Here is a 16,288-nt window from a genome sequence, read left to right on the forward strand (position 1 = left end):
GGGGAGGATGTGAGATCCTGGGACGAGTTAGTGGCGTTTGGATAGCAGGAGACGGGAAATACCCCAGCTTTGCGGATTTTATTTTTCTGCAGCCCCTGGGGACAAGCTCTTTTTTGGGGGGTGAACGGGTGGGTCTTGCTCGGTTTTTACATTCCTTCTCTACTCCAGATCCTGAAGGGTATCCTTGGATTTATCCCTAGGCAAGGGGGTACTAACGCAGTATACTTCTTGTGAAGTCAAGCTTTAATGGGTTGGTAAGGTAGACCTCAAATGTTTCTCCACTTTCTGGGCAAATTTCGAGCAAAAGTAATTAGACCCTACTTTTAAAAAATTTATTCCGTGAGGGATGAGGAGCAGGTTAATGTGGGTCGATGGGAAGTAAGATTTATTGCAAGGGAAGCTGTGCCTGGTAGGCCTCCTCTTCCCAATCAAGCACGTTTATTAGGTTGAGGTTGTTTTTCTCTTGTGCTTCTGATTTGCCTCTTGATAGTGTCTAAAAATATGGGTTGTTAATATGAAATGTATACTACTTTTACACAGGTGGCTGGCTTGCTTTTCAGGCTGTTTGACATCTGACTTTTCATCCCTTGTGAATTAAGTAATTTTTCTGCTCTGAAATGTATCCTTGGCGCCTAGTGGCAAAATAAAGAAAACTACAGGGAGCATGGATCAGAATTGCATTGGTAGTTGGCAAAATGTGCCTTTGAGTAAGTATTAATGATGGTTGACGCTTTTAGAGCACTTTACCTAGCATGTAGAGTTTGGGAATGAGCCTGTGATACCTATTATGCCTATTTTTCTACATTAATAAGCAGTAGATCGATCATTTCCTTTCCTTGAGGGAAAAAAAAATACTTTAGTTCTTAGATTATAGATCCCTAGCTATGTAAAGATTGTAGTCTCGGTTTCTGAATTTATGTTAATTGGTCCAGCTACAATAAACCTTTATTTATAGGGTATTGGGCATGTAAGAGGTACCCAGTACAACTTGTTGGCTGGTTAATAGGTGCTCATGTTCGTTTACATGAAGGGTGTACCTTACAGGTAAATATAACCTCTAGATTTTACTGAAAGTCTCACAAAAAGGAGACTTCATTCATTTTATGCCAAGGTCAGTTTTTTTGTATTGGTCTTGAAAAGTGCTTATTGTTGACTTTCACCTGTATAATCTTAATTCTCAAAACAGCCCTATGGGTTAGGTACTTAGTGTTCCTCATTTTACAGCTGAGGAGGAAACTGAGGCATAGGGAGATCAAAGAGCTTGACTAGAGCTATAGAGCTTGTAACTGGTGGAGCTGGAATTGAACCCAGTTTTGACTCCAGAACTTATGTTCTTAACCACAAGGCACTAATGCCTCCTTGAGCTGCCATGTCTAATGTGATTATGATCATTTTAATTGAGCCCAAGTATTACAGTGGAAGAAGTTTGTGTTAGCTACCATTGTGGTTATTTGTTGTAGGTCTTAGAGCTTGTAGCTGTTACAGTATTTTGCCTTTTATGTACAGATGAGATGATGAGAAAAACTGAAACACTTAATTCCAGGAGAGACTTAAGCTGCATGAAAAACCCCTTGTAAAGAACCACATATATAAATGTTAATTTAAAAATGTATGATGCTCCCTAATTATTTACTGTGAAGGAGCACCAAGTGGGTGTTCAGAACTGTCTCAGGCTGAAGTGTCATTCATCTCAAGTCATAATCATAGTCAAGGATAATCTGACAGGTAATGCTTGAATGAGTAGAACCCACAATACTGAATCACTCTTGATTCTCTCCTAATGTGAGGTAGAAATAATAGAGCAATTCTATACATTATCATTAATTTTATTTTACACAATAGTTACAGATTTTTTTGTATCAGAACTTTGAGCACTTAAAAATAGGAACAAAGAATAGTTCTGATTTTTACTAGTGTTTATAAAAAAAGATATTTTCTATGATTCTGTGGTGAAAAAATAGCCAAAAGGCAAGAAGGGGGGGAAATAAACTGATGACCTGGCTAAATCATACACTGAAAAATGAGGGGCTCAGTCTTTAAAAGATTTTGTTTTGTTTTGTATTTTATTTTAAATAAGATTGGCTTGTTTCTTGAAATATCATTATGATTGACAGATAAACTTTTTTTGTATAAAGGTCAGAGATTTGATGGGACTTGTCATTCTTTTTTTAAGATTTTACTTATTTATTTGTGACAGAGAGCACGAGCAGGGGGGAGGAACAGAGGGAGAGGGAGATGTAGGCTCCCCACTAAAGCAGGGAGCCTGACGCAGGGCTTGATCCCAGGACCCCAAGATCATGACCTGAGCCGATGGCAGACACTTAACTGCTGAGCTGCCCAGGCTCCCCAACTTGTCATTCTAATCATTATGGCAGCTGATTACTTGAAAACTGACAGCAGTATAGCTTGTTATTGGTCTTAAATTTTATTTTTTAATTTATTTATTTGTTTTTAAGTAAGCTCTGTGCCCGGTGTAGGGCTTAAACTGATAACCCTGAGATCAAGAGTCATGTGCTCTTGTCGACTGAGACAGTCAGGTGCTCCATGGTCTTAAATTTTAAAAGGCAGAAGTTATCTAAATGGAGAGATGCTGAGAAAATGTCTTAGAAAGTATCTGTTAGGGTAGTAAGTCACAATCATTGCCTACTAACCTAATTTTGAAAAATGTTATCTGTGAAATATTTGCATTCCCACCGAGTGGAAAGTATTAAGCCAGGCTGTGGAGGGGGAGTACCTGCAATTTTTATAAAGGGTTTTGAAAGCATTTAAATACCAGTTGTTTATGTTGCTAATTGGGTGAAAAGAAAGACCTTTGTGACTTTAATTTTGATCATACCAGTTCTCATTGGCAACCCTTGGTATAGTTGACCATAAGCTTTCAGTTATATATTATATTTCTAGAGATAAGGTACATGTAGTACTTAAAGAAATTTCTGTATAGATACAGGTGTGTGAAATAATTTTTTCTGTAAGAAATTGTGTGTATGTGTCTATTTCACTCTTGGAGTCTGAATAAATTTATGGATTATATCAGACAAATCTTAGGTTTACATGAAGTCCTTTCCTCCAGAACTTGAATGTTCTCTTGCACATTGGCAAAAGCTGTTCAAATGGTTTAAGCCACTGGAAAATGATGTTTAGATCTTCTGTTAGGAATGTTGAATATAGTAGGACAGTAAAAGGAGCATCTAAGTAGGATTTCTCTGTACCTGTATGCTAATGTTTGTCTTGTGATTGGCTTGATAGCTGACATGCAAGGTATCATCCTCCGTTTCTCCATCTGTAAAATGGGAGTAAGTTTAATAGATATTGATAAAGCCTGCAGTTCTGGAGGAAGTAACATGGTTATAACAGTGGTTCTTAAAAGGCAATAAACTGAAGCTCTTTGTGATGTTTGCTAATTCTTAACTGTTTTAAGAGTGTAAAGAGGTCCTGAGATTAAAAGTGTGAGAACTGCTGGTGTAAGAGGAATGAACACTGAACTCTGAGCCAAACCAGGGTTTTCTAGGTATAGCTCTGTTGCTTAACTGATTGTAGGACCTTGGACCGATTTATCCTTTCCAGGCTTCTGCTTTGTCATTTGCAAAATGAACCTGTACTTGATGTTCTATAAGGTTATTAAAAAAAATGGGGGCACCTGGTTGGCTCAGTCGGTAGAGTAGGTGACTCTTGATCTTAGGGCTGTGAGTTTGAGCCCCACATTGGGCGTAGAGTTTTAAAAAAATAAAAAAATAATTCTGCTTATGTGAATGTTGATCATTTTTTGGTTTTACTTTGGGGGTAGGAAGAAGGGTAGTGCTGAAGGGAAGTTTCTTTAGCCACGTATACATATCTTTTTTTTTTTTTTTAAACTTACATGGTTAGGATACAGGTGTTTTGTTGATGATATCATCTGTCATCAATGTACACGTATTTGTGCAAACATTGGAAAGGAAACACTTTTTGTTGAGTAGTTTGTTAATATTGTGGCTCAGGATATGTTCTATTTTGAAAGATTATTATATCCAGGATATTATATTTCTACCCTTTTTTATTTAAAGATTTATTTATTTATTTATTTAAGAGAGAGAGAGAGTGCAGTGGGGAGAAGGAGAGGGAGAGAGAGTTTCAAGCAGACTCCGTGCTGAGCACAGGGCCCAATGTGGGGCTCCATCTCACGACCCTGAGATCACAACCTGAGCTGAAACCAGGAGTCGGATGCTCAAACTACTGTGCCACTCAGGTGCCCCATTTCTGCCTTTTTTTTTTTAAAGGTTTTATTTATTTATTTGTCAGAGAGACAGAGACAGAGAGAGCACAAGCAGGGGGAGCAGCAGGCAGAGGGAGATGCAGGCTCCCCGCTGAGCATGGAGCCCTGTGCGGGGCTCGATCCCAGGACCCTGGGATCATGACCTGAGCCAAAGGCAGATGCTTAACCGACTGAGCCACCCAGGCGTCCCGATTTCTGCCCTTTTATGTTTAGGGATGATACTTACGAAAAGACCTTTATTCTGGCCAGTTGTGCTTTTTGCCCTGGGAAAAGGTTCTGTGAATTGTGTGCTATAGACACTATTTTGAGATCCTGTTTCTTGAGACTTTGTCTTTCAGTTTTGGCTTGAAGTAGCCATTCTTGGTATCTATAGTCCAGCTTTCTTGTTGACTGTTATATACAATATTGTTTAAGAAATTATTGGTATGGCAGTGGTGTTCATGTGTTTATATCCTGCACTTCATATTTTAGGAGAATGCTTTATTGGTTGATCAAATACTTGAGTATCAACTAGGGGCCAGGCACTGTGCTGTGGTATGCAAAGTTTAATACAAAATTCTCACCTCCTTAAGGCATTCTTAACCTAGTGAGGGAGATATTAAGTACATAAGCAGGTATGAAACAGTGCTAAAATAGAGGTATATTGGTTTTACTGGGTACCAGAAATGAAGGAAAGCCTAATTTGGGGGACATCTAGGAAAGTTTTACAGAGGAGATGGTATCTGTATTGGGTCTTGAAGATGAGTTAGCAATTGAGGGTTGACTGTGAAAAAGGGCTGCCCATGCATCGGGATTAGTATGGCTAAAGATTAGTCTTATTTTCCGTATGGCAGAGGAAATTATAGACATGTACACAAATAATTTTGAAGCAGGATATAAAGTAATAAATGCTGCAGTAGGTAAAAACTAAATTCAGAGTAGGAAGGTATTTCTGATGGGGTCCAGGGAAGGCCCTTGGAGGATAGGTACGGTTTTGACAAAGAAAACTGGAGGAGAGTCCAGATGTGAGATATAGCAGCTTGAGCAAAGGATTGTGGTATATGTTAGTGTTTTCTCTTGGGAAGCAGGTCAACTTAGAATTTTTAACTCAGTTCCTGGACAAATATTGTATAACTATTGTGCAATTAGTATGTTTTTTCCCCCAGCTTTATTGATATATAGTTGACATACTACACTGTGTAAGTTTAAGATGTACAACGTGATGATTTGATATATGTATATATTTTGAAATGTTTACCACGATAAGGTTAGTTAACACATCCCTCACCTCACATAACCATTTTTTTGTTCTTATGGTGAGAACATTTTAAAATCTACTCTCTACCAACTTTCATGTAATAGAGTATAGTTAACTATAGTCACCATGCTATGTATTAGATGTCCAGAACTTATTCATCTTCTAGTGCAGTTTGTATGTTAACTTTTGTGGCTTGATGATCTTGAAAAAGCCATATGTGCCCTTTGTAAATGAGCCTGATAATTTCAGTTCAGAAGAACTGTCAAAAATATTTTCCACTTGGGCGCCTGGGTGGCTCAGTTGGTTAAGTGACTGCCTTCGGCTCAGGTCATGATCCTGGAGTCCCGGGATCGAGTCCCGCATCGGGCTCCCTGCTCGGCAGGGAGTCTGCTTCTCCCTCTGACCCTCCTCCCCTCATGCTCTCTGTCTCTCATTCTCTCTGTCTCAAATAAATAAATAAAATCTTAAAAAAAAAATATTTTCCACTTTTCTTAAAGATTGTGTAGAATTTAATGCATGGATTTTGATTGACTATGATTGTTCAAAATCTATCCTTAGTTGTTTTTATTTTGGTCATTTGAAGTGGTCAGTTGACTTTTGGATAATCACTGATTTATAAAGTCCAAAATCAAAGTAATTTATTTTCATGTAATACTAGATTTGTTATTTTGCTTATTTGAATTATCTTAACTGTTTTTTGATTTATATGATAGCATTCCAAACCTAGTTCTGCTATAATGCTTGTTTTGAATATGCATATTTGTCCCAACAAGATTGATACATCAGGGAACAATTTGAGCATAAGACAAAATTTGCATTTTCTTATGCAGGATTTTGTCTGCAAGGTCAGGGATCAGCAAATTATGACCACCAACCAGTGGCCTGTTTTTGTAAATAAAGTTCTGTTGGAACACACCCAAGCCCATTTGTCTATATTGTCTGTGGCTGCTTTTGTACCACAATCTCAGAGTTGAATAGTTGTAACAAAGACCTAACTGCCCACAAAGCCTAAAATATTTACTATCTGGTCCTTTATAGAAAGTTTTCCCTGGGTGAAAACAGGAAGCTACACCCAGCTGAACTGAACTGCATTAAATCATGCATATACATGCACACACCTCACACCTCAAACATCTGTTGGCTAGCTCAGTGCACCCCTTGCGTTGTAAGCCACTCCCATCCACATCTGTTGTTACAATTTTCCATCCGATTTCAGATAACCCTCCTTCCATATCATTTCACAGTAATTCATGAGCTGCAGCCCTTCTGATGTACTTCCACAAGCAAACTTCAGGTCTTTTTCAAGGTAAAGTGCTGTATTTATTGTTGTGTTTGTGTATTTTTTAATCACCTCATGTATAAACTGTAAAATTGTGCTATCATTTTTATTAGGTTTCTGTCTTTTTAAAAAATGTGTCACTGATGAAGTTTTTTGAGTGTTGTAGTTCTAACCCCATTTTCCCTATGAATCCTTTGGTGTTCATTGCACAATTTTGCATAACCTGGTGATTTTTAGGAACTCATGTGATTTCAGAACTGACTGTAATTGTCATCCTGCAAAAAGTACTAATTCATTCACCAAATATTTCTTGGACTATGTGAAGATTAAATGAGTTAAAGGACACAGATTAGTGTCTGGGACATACTAATTACTCAAATACTAGTTATTACTCATTACTATTGCCATGTGCCAAGAACTGTCCAAAGTACTGCTTAGGTGAACAAGACAAATTAAAGCTTTGTCCCCATGGAGCTTATGTTATACTTCAAAAAAATCTGTATTAATACACATTTTGGCTAGTAACTTAGTCCTACTCCCATAAAAGACATTTGGTGTTTTTATAGATAACATTTTAAAAATACCCAGAGATCAAAGACATTTACTTAAAACAACTTTCTTGTCAATGTCTCATTGATCTCATGCAATATTTTATTGAATGATTTTTAAAGATGTTTTTAATAACTGTACCCTTGGGAGATGAATCTGATCTACCTTCAAGGAAATAAAGAATAATCATCTGCTTTTTACTGTATTTCAAAATAAAAAGTTAAAAAATACAAATTCAGACTTAATTTGCAAAAATAGTATGCAGATTGTCATAGGCCCTCCACCCAGATTCAGCAAATAGTAATTTTTTACATTTGCTTTATCATTCTGTCTGTATTATTTTTGAGCCATTTGAGAGTAAATTGCAGACATGATGCTCCTTTACCCCTGAATACTTCAATATGTATTTCCCCAAAATAGGAATATTCTCTTATGTAGCCTGAGTATAGTTAGCAAAATTAGAAATTAACATTGATACTATTTCTTTTTTTTAAGATTTTATTTGTTTATTTGAGAGAGAGAGGGAGGGAGAGAGCACAAGCAGGGGGAGCAGCAGAGGCAGAGGGAGAAGCAGACTCCCTGCAGAGCAGAGAGCCCGATGTGGGGCTCGATCCCAGGACCCTGGGATCATGACCTGAGCCGAAGGCAGCCGCTTAACCGACTGAGCCACCCAGGCGCCCCACTGTTTCTTTATTTAAAAGATTTTATTTATTTGAGAGAGAGCGCGTGCACACATGTACGCACGAGAGGGGGGCAGGGGCAGAGGGAGACGGAGAAGCAGCCTCCCCATTGAGCAGGGAGCCTGAAGCGGGATCCCAGGACCCCGATATCATGACCTGAGCTGAAGGCAGATGCTTAACAGACTGAGCCACTCAGGCGCCCTAAGATTTTATTTTATTTTATTTTTTATTTATTTGTTTGTTTGTTTGACAGAGACACAGTGAGAGAGGGAACACAAGCAGGGGGAGTGGGAGAGGGAGAAGCAGGCTTCCCGCTGAGCAGGGAGCCCAATGCGGGGCTTGATCCCAGAACCCTGAGATCATGATCTGAGCCGAAGGCAGATGCTTAAGGACTGAGCCACCCAGGCGCCCCCTTAGGATTTTATTTTTAAGCAATCTCTACACTCAGTGTGGGGCTTTAACTCACAACCCTGAGATCAAGAGTCGCATGCTCCACTGACTGAGCCAGCCAGGCGCCCCCATACAATACTGTTCCTAATCTACAGACCTTATTCATGTTTTGCCAGTTGCTTCATAATGTCCTTTATAGTGAAAGAAAAAAAATTTTTTTCTGGTCTAGCATCCAGTTTTGGAGCATGCATTGCAATTCATTGTCATGTCTCTTTAATCTTCTTTACTCTTGAGCACTGTACCGTGCTTTTTTTTTTTCCCCTTACATATTTTTGAAGAACAGGGTAGTTAATTTGGGTTTGTCTGATATTTCCTTGTGATCACGTATTTTGCTAGAAATACTATGAAGTGATGTTGTGTCTTTCTCAGCACATTTTATTTTATTTTTTAAAAAATTTTATTTATTTGACAGAGAGAGAGACAGCGAGAGAGGGAACACAGCGAAGGGAGTGGGAGAGGGAGAAGCAGGCTTCCCGCTGAACAGGGAGCCTGATGCGGGGCTCTTGATCCCAGGACCCCAGGATCATGACTGGAGCCGAAGGCAGATGCTTAATGACTGAGCCACCCAGGCGCCCCTTTCTCAGCACATTTTATCAGGAGGCATATGATACCTTTGCTTTTACTATATTTTAAAATGTATTTTCTTTTAATACTAGGATTATCAATCAGCTCATTCTCTGCCATTTAATTTAGGTATTTGAAGCTAGGTTTGGTTAATTTCTATAGAGTTGGGAAGAATTTGCCCACCTCTTATTGGTGGTTTTTTTTTGTTTTTTTTTTTTTTTTGCTTTTCCCCTTTTCCCCTTCTTCATATACGTATCCCCAACATTCAAAACCACAAAACACCCTATTTATGAATTTTCATTGTATATTCTAAGTGTCTGCTAAAAGTAGAGAATCAAGAGTGAATGTTTCGGGGTGTCTGGGTGGCTCAGTCGTTAAGCGTCTGCCTTCAGCTCAGGTCATGATCCCAGAGTCCTGGGATCGAGCCCCGCATCGGGCTACCTGCTCAGCCGGGAGCCTGCTTCTCCCTCTCCCACTCCCCCTGCTTGTGTTCCCTCTCTAGCTGTCTGTCAAATAAATAAAATCTTTAAAATATATATATATATAAATAAAAAAATAAATAGAAGCACTAAAAAAAAGAGTGAATGTTTCATGTTAAAGTGACTGCACCTGTTACTTGTTAAGTATATGAAATAATACATTTCTTTCAAAGGCTGACTATCATGCATCCAACACAGCTTACTGAATATCTCAGTTTAGACACCGAAGAGAAGATATTGGAGGGTACTAAATGACTTCAGGGTTGTTTTGTGGGTTTTTTTTCTCACGGTTGTTTTTTTTAATACTCAACAAATCACTCTTCTTTTAAGGAATGCCTGAGCAGACATTATCTTCATTTTAATAAGCATTTATTATTCCTCTGTATAAGGCAATATGTTATTTCCCACATGGGAAAAAGATGAACCCTGACCAGTTTCCTCCTTTGAGGAGCTTACACTCCAGTAGAGAGTACTCTGAGTTTTAAACAAGGAACTCTAAGCAGAGTGTGTTGCTTATTATAAGAGAAGTAAAACAAAATTCAGAAGAGGGGAAGGGAACCTTCTTTGAGCTGAGTTGTGGTACGATTGGAAAGTCATGTGTGAATTATCTTGCAGAGAGCTTCGAATGCTATGCTTAGGAATTTCAGACTTTATAAACATAGGGAGCTTTTTTTTTTAAAGATTTTATTTATTTATTTGACAGAGAGAGAGACAGCGAGAGAGGGAACACAAGCAGGGGGAGTGGGAGAGGGAGAAGCAGGCTCCCCGCTGAGCAGGGAGCCCTATGCGGGGCTCGATCCCAGGACCCTGGGATCATGACCTGAGCCGAAGGCAGGCGCTTAACGACTGAATGACTCAGGCGCCCCAGCATGGGGAGCCTTTGAATATTTTGAGCATGGGGTTACATTTGAGTTTACTCTATGCCAATCATTGGAAATACTGAGAAGATAGAACAGTCCTTTAGACAAGGAATATATTTAGGAGTATATAGACATATATGTTCAATTCCCATTCCCCTTAAAAGTATAGTAGCAAATACTAAGTACCAGCTGAGTACTAATGACATATATGGTATTAGAACACAGTAGTTTAGTACTTGAATCGGGTAGAATGAACTTGGATAAAAAATGGAATTTAAAGTCAGGAAAGGATGACTTTTGGGAACTTCTTCCTCCTTCATCCCCATTCCAGTAGATATTAAAAAAATTTAAATGACTTGTGTTCCTGAATACTGCCACCCACTTACTAGTGTATTCCATGATTTGTCTCTGACATCTGAATTCTAAACAATAACCTGATTATTCTGGATGGGAGCTAGGGTTACCTGCCTAACTTGAAGGATGAATTGTGGAAACAGGTGCTGTTTTTTGTCTCCAAAATCTAAATGTCTTAAATTTGTATTTATTTTTCTGCAGAGAACTAGAACCACAGTTCTCACCTAAAGACCCTTTTCTTATAACTCCTTAAAACAGTAATAAAACTTTTTGCTTTGCTTTCTTGCTGTTGCCACATTGTTTGCCTCTTGTCTCCATTTGCAGACTGTCTTTGGGTGGGGTGTGGTATATCATTGGAATGAGCTGTATTTACTAAAGCAGAAATCAGTGTGTGAGGTGAGATGAAACATTTCTTGAAGGTTTTAGTAATTAGGCCCACATGAACATGGTGACCTTTATTGCAATGTAATTTTTATTTAGAGTATTACACAGAGACCGCTATTTAAACATAATAAGGCAGAATGCTGACCTTATTCAAATATTGCTGCTTTATTACAAATTTGTAATTTCTTACCTCCATTAGAGCATGTATACTTTTATATTTAAAAAAATAGCCTGGAATGTTTTTAGTCCTCCATTGTGTCTTTTTCTTTCTTTTCAAATTTTTATTTAAATTCTAGTTAACATACAGTATAGTATTGGTTTCAGGAAGTCTTCATTTTTTAAAAAATATTTATTTGAGAAAGAGAGAGAGCACAAGTAGGGGGAGGGACAGAGGGAGAGGGGGAGGGAGAAGCTGACTCCCTGCTGAGCATGGGCCCTGATGCGGGGTTTGATTCTAGGATCCTGAGATTGTGACCGAAGTCAAACACTTAACCGAATGAGCCACCCAGGTGCCCCCTTCATGGTTTCTTAAATGTTTTGGAAAGGTTGACATTTTTTTTTTAAAGATTTATTTGACAGAGAGAGATCACAAGCAGGGGAAGTAGCAGATAGAGGCAGAGGGAGAAGCAGGTTCCTTGCTGAGTAGGGAACCTGATGCAGGGCTCAATCCCAGGACCCTGCAATCATGACCTGAGCTGAAGGTAGCCGATTAACCGACTGAGCCACCCAGGCACCCGGGAAAGGTTGGCATTTTCTTTTTTTTTATAAAGATTTTATTTATTTATTTGAGAGAGAGAGAATGAGAGACAGAGAGCACAAGAGGGAAGAGGGCAGAGGGAGAAGCAGACCCCCTGCTGAGCAGGGAGCCCGATGTGGGACTCGATCCTGGGACTCCAGGATCATGACCTGAGCCGAAGGCAGTCGCTTAACCAACTGAGCCACCCAGGCGCCCAAGGTTGACATTTTCATACCAATTCTGAATAGTGTTTATTTGCCCAAGTAGGTACTGTTGGTACTGAGCCTAATTAAACCAGAAAAATTTAAGCTCTGCCCTTAAGTGCTTTTAGACTAAAAATAAATAACACAAGACAAGAAGATAATTAATAAATCACAGAGATATATTTCCCTGATAACAAATATGGCAGATACGGAGATAGCTTATACATGCATACCTATGAACTTTCGAAACAGATTTTAAGACATTTTTCTTGTGCTGGAAGGGAGAATGGTAATGGACAAATATTACTGTTACCAACCTTGTTGTTTGTATATTTCTTTTGTTATTTTTTAGTTGCAATAAAATATAAAATTTAGCATTTTAACCACTTTAAAGTGTATAATTCAGTGGCATTAAGTACATTAAATATATTCAGTGTTGTGCAACCATCATTGCTGTCAAATTCTGGAACATTTCCTTTACCTCCCAAAGAATCCCTGTATCTCCCAATATTCTGCATCATTGTGCATCCGTTACCTCTGTCCAACTCCAGAACTTTTTTGTCGTCTCAAACTGAAACTGTACCCATTAAACAGTAAGTTTCATTCCCCTCTCCCCAATCCCCTGGTAACTACCTTTTCACTTTCTGTCTCTGATTTTAACTATTCTAGATACTTCTTTATAAATGGAATTGCACAATATTTGTCCTTTTGTGTTTGGCTTATTTCATTATTTAGCATAATGTCCTCAAGGTTCACCCATTTTGTAGCATGTATCAGAATTTCATTCCTTTTTTTTAAAGATTTTATTTATTTATTTGACAGAGAGAGAGAGAGAGAGAGAGAGACAGTGAGAGAGGGAACACAAGCAGGGGAGTGGGAGAGGGAGAAGCAGGCCTCCTGCAGAGCAGGGAGCCTGACGCGGGGTTTGATCCCAGGACTCTGGGATCGTGACCTGAGCCAAAGGCAGAGGCCCAGCGACTGAGCCATCCAGGCCCCCCTAGAATTTCATTCCTTTTTAAGGCTAAATAATATTCCATTCATTATGTATGTACCATACATATTTAGTTTATCCATTCATCTGTTGATGGACATTTGTGTTTTCATCTTGGCTGTTGTGCATAGTGCTTCTGTAAACATTGGTGAACAAATGTCTGTCCAAGTCTCTATTTTCAGTTCTTTTGGGTATGTACCTAGAAGTGGAATTCTAGCTTTAATTTTCTGATGAACCACTAAACTGTTTTCCGTGGTGGCTGTGCTGTTTTACATTCCCATTTGCATTGTATAAGGGTAAGAATTTCTCTGCATTCTTGGTCAACAGTGCTTTTTGTTTTGTCTTTTAGAAAAATGAGCTCATACAGTTTATTTTAGAATTAAATTAACTTAAAAAATTTAGTTGACTATGTCAATTATACTCAAAATATAAAACAAATGAATTGACAAGAAACTAAAATGAAATAAAGAGGTTTAAGAGGTACAAACTTCCAGTTATAAAATAAATAAGTCATGGAGATGCACAGTACAGCATAGAGAATATAGTCAATAAAATTGTAATAATGTTTGGTACAGATAGTGACTACACTTATCATGGTGAGCACTGAGTAATATGTAGAATTGTTGAGTATATGTGTACCTGAAATTAAGATAACACTGTATATTATTTATACTTCAGTATTTTGTTTTTTTTAATAATAGCTATACTAACAGGTGTGAAGTGTTATTGTAGTTTTTATTTGCATTTCCCTAATGACTCGTGATATAAAGCCTCTTTTCATGTGTTTATTGGCTGTTGGTATATCTTTGGAAAAATGTCTCTTGAAGTCTTTTGCCCAATTTAAAATTTTTTTGTTGTTGTTGTAGGAGTCATTTAAAAATTCTGGATATTGGGGTGCCTCAGTCAGTTAAGTGTCTAACTCTTGATCTTACCTCAGGTCTTGATCTCAGGGTTGTGAGTTTCAAGTCCCGGAAAGGGCTCCATGCTGCGTTTGGAACCTACTTAAAATAAATTCTGGTTATTAATCCCTTATCAAATATATGATTTGTGAATATCTTTTCCATTCTGTGGGTTGTCTTTTCACTCTTTTGGTAGTGTTCTTTGATGCATGAAAGTTTTCAGTTTGGATGAAGTCCAAGTTATCTGTTTTTCTTTTGTTGTATGAGTGTTTGGTGCCATCCAAGAAATTATTGCCAAATCTAAAGTCATGAAGATTTATCCCTCTATTTTCTTCTTTTTCTTTTTAAAAGATTTTTATTTGTCAGAGAGAGAGAGCACAAGCAGGGGGGAGCGGCGGGCAGAGGGAGAAGCAGGCTTCCCACTGAGCAAGGAGCCCGATGCGGGACTTGATCTCAGGACCCTGGGATCATGACCTGAGCCGAAGGCAGATGCTTAACTGAGTCACACAGGCATCCCTATTTTCTTCTAAGAATTTATAGTTTAGTTCATATGTAGGTCTTTGATCCAATTTGAATTAGTTTTTTAAAAAGATTTTAAAAATTTTATTTATGTATTTATGTATTTTAGAGAGGGAGCAGGGAGGGGCGGAGGTATAAGGAGAGAGAGAATCTTACACAGGCTCCACGCCCAGTGTGGAGCCCTGCGTGGGGCTTGATCTCACAACCCTGAGGTCATGACCTGAGCCAAAATCAAGAGTTGGATGTTTAACCGACTGAGCCACCCAGGTGCCCCAAGATTTTATTTTTAAGTAATTTCTACACCCATTGTGGGGCTTGAATTCACAACCCTGAGATCGAGTCACATGCTCTACTGACTGAGCCAGCCAGGCGCCCCTGGAATTAATTTTTGTATATGGTGTGAGATAGGGGTCCAACTTCATTCTTTTGCATATGGATATCCAGTTCTCCTAGCACCATTTGCTGAAGAGACTGTTCTTTTTCCATTTAGTGGTCTTGGCGTCATTGTCTAATATCAGTTGACCATAGATGTATGGATATATTTCTGTTTTTTTTTTGTTCTATTTGTCTAACCTTATGCCAGTAGCACACTGTTGGATTACTTGAGCGTTGTAGCAAGTTTTGAAATTGGGAAGTGAGAGTATACCAACTTTGTCCTCTTTCAAGATTGGTTTAGCTATTTGGGGTTCCTTGAATTTGCATATGAATTTTAGGATTGACTTTTCAATTTTTGCAATAGTGGCTGTTGCAGTTTTAATAGAGATTACATTGAATCTGTATATTTTGGGGAGTATTGCTCTCAACAATATTAGATCTTTTGGAACATGAGATGTCACTCCATTTAATTGGAATTGTTTATTTTCTTTCTTTTTTTCATTTATTTTTTGTAGTAATCTTTACACCCTATGTGGGGCTTGAACTCATGAACCTGAAATCAAGAGTTGCAAGCTCTTCTGACTGAGCCAGCCAGGCTCCCCTTGAATTAATTTCTTTTAAGCAGTGTTTTGTAGTGTTCATTGTACACGTTTTGAACCTCTTTGATTAAATTCATTCCTATATATTCTTTTTGATGCTTTTGTAAATGGAAGTGTTTTCTCAATATCCTCTTAGGATTGTTTATTGCTAGTGTATAGGAATATAACTGCTCTCTGCTTGTTGATCTTATATTCTGCAACTGTGCTGAATTCGTTTATTATCTCTACTTTTTTATGGATTGTTTAGGATTTTCTATATGTGAGATCATGTCCTCTACAAACTACTTTATCCTTTACTGTTTGGATTGTTGTTTTCTTTTTAAATTTCTGTTGAATAGAAATGGCAGAAACAACCATACTTGTCTTGTTTCTGATCTTAGGTTGTAAGTTTTTAGTCTTTTCACTATTAAGTATGATGTTAGCTGTGAGTTTTTCATTAATACTCTTTATCCAATTGAGGAAGTTCCTTTCTCTTCCTAGTTCTCGGAGTGTTTTTATTGTGAAAGGGTGTTGAATTTTGTCAGATGATTTTTCTGTGTCAACTTAGATGATTATGTGATTTTCCCCCTTTTTCTATTTATGTGGTATTTTACATTGATTTATTTTTGCCACACTTTGCATTCCTGGGATAAATCCCACTTGGTCATGGTGTATAATTCTTTGATGTGTTACTGAATTCTACTTGCTAGCATTCTGTTTAGGATTTTGTATCAGTAGCTAGTATTTTTTTTTTTTTAAGGATTTTATTTATTTGACAGAGACACAGCGAGAGAGGGAACACAAGCAGGGGGAGTGGGGGAGGGAGAAGCAGGCTTCCTGCAGAGCAGGGAGCCCGATGTGGGGCTCCATCCCAGGACCCCAGGATCACGACCTGAACTGAA

The 16,288-nt window shown here is 38.2% G+C and overlaps 1 protein-coding gene across 1 annotated transcript in view; it reads left to right on the forward strand.

Annotated features, from left to right (window-relative positions):
* Positions 1-16,288, forward strand: part of ATRX (ATRX chromatin remodeler) — a 319,976-nt gene that overhangs the window by 754 nt on the left and 302,934 nt on the right. The window lies entirely within an intron of this gene.

The sequence above is a fragment of the Neomonachus schauinslandi genome, chromosome X (assembly GCF_002201575.2).
Source record: "Neomonachus schauinslandi chromosome X, ASM220157v2, whole genome shotgun sequence".
Taxonomy (NCBI): domain Eukaryota; kingdom Metazoa; phylum Chordata; class Mammalia; order Carnivora; family Phocidae; genus Neomonachus; species Neomonachus schauinslandi.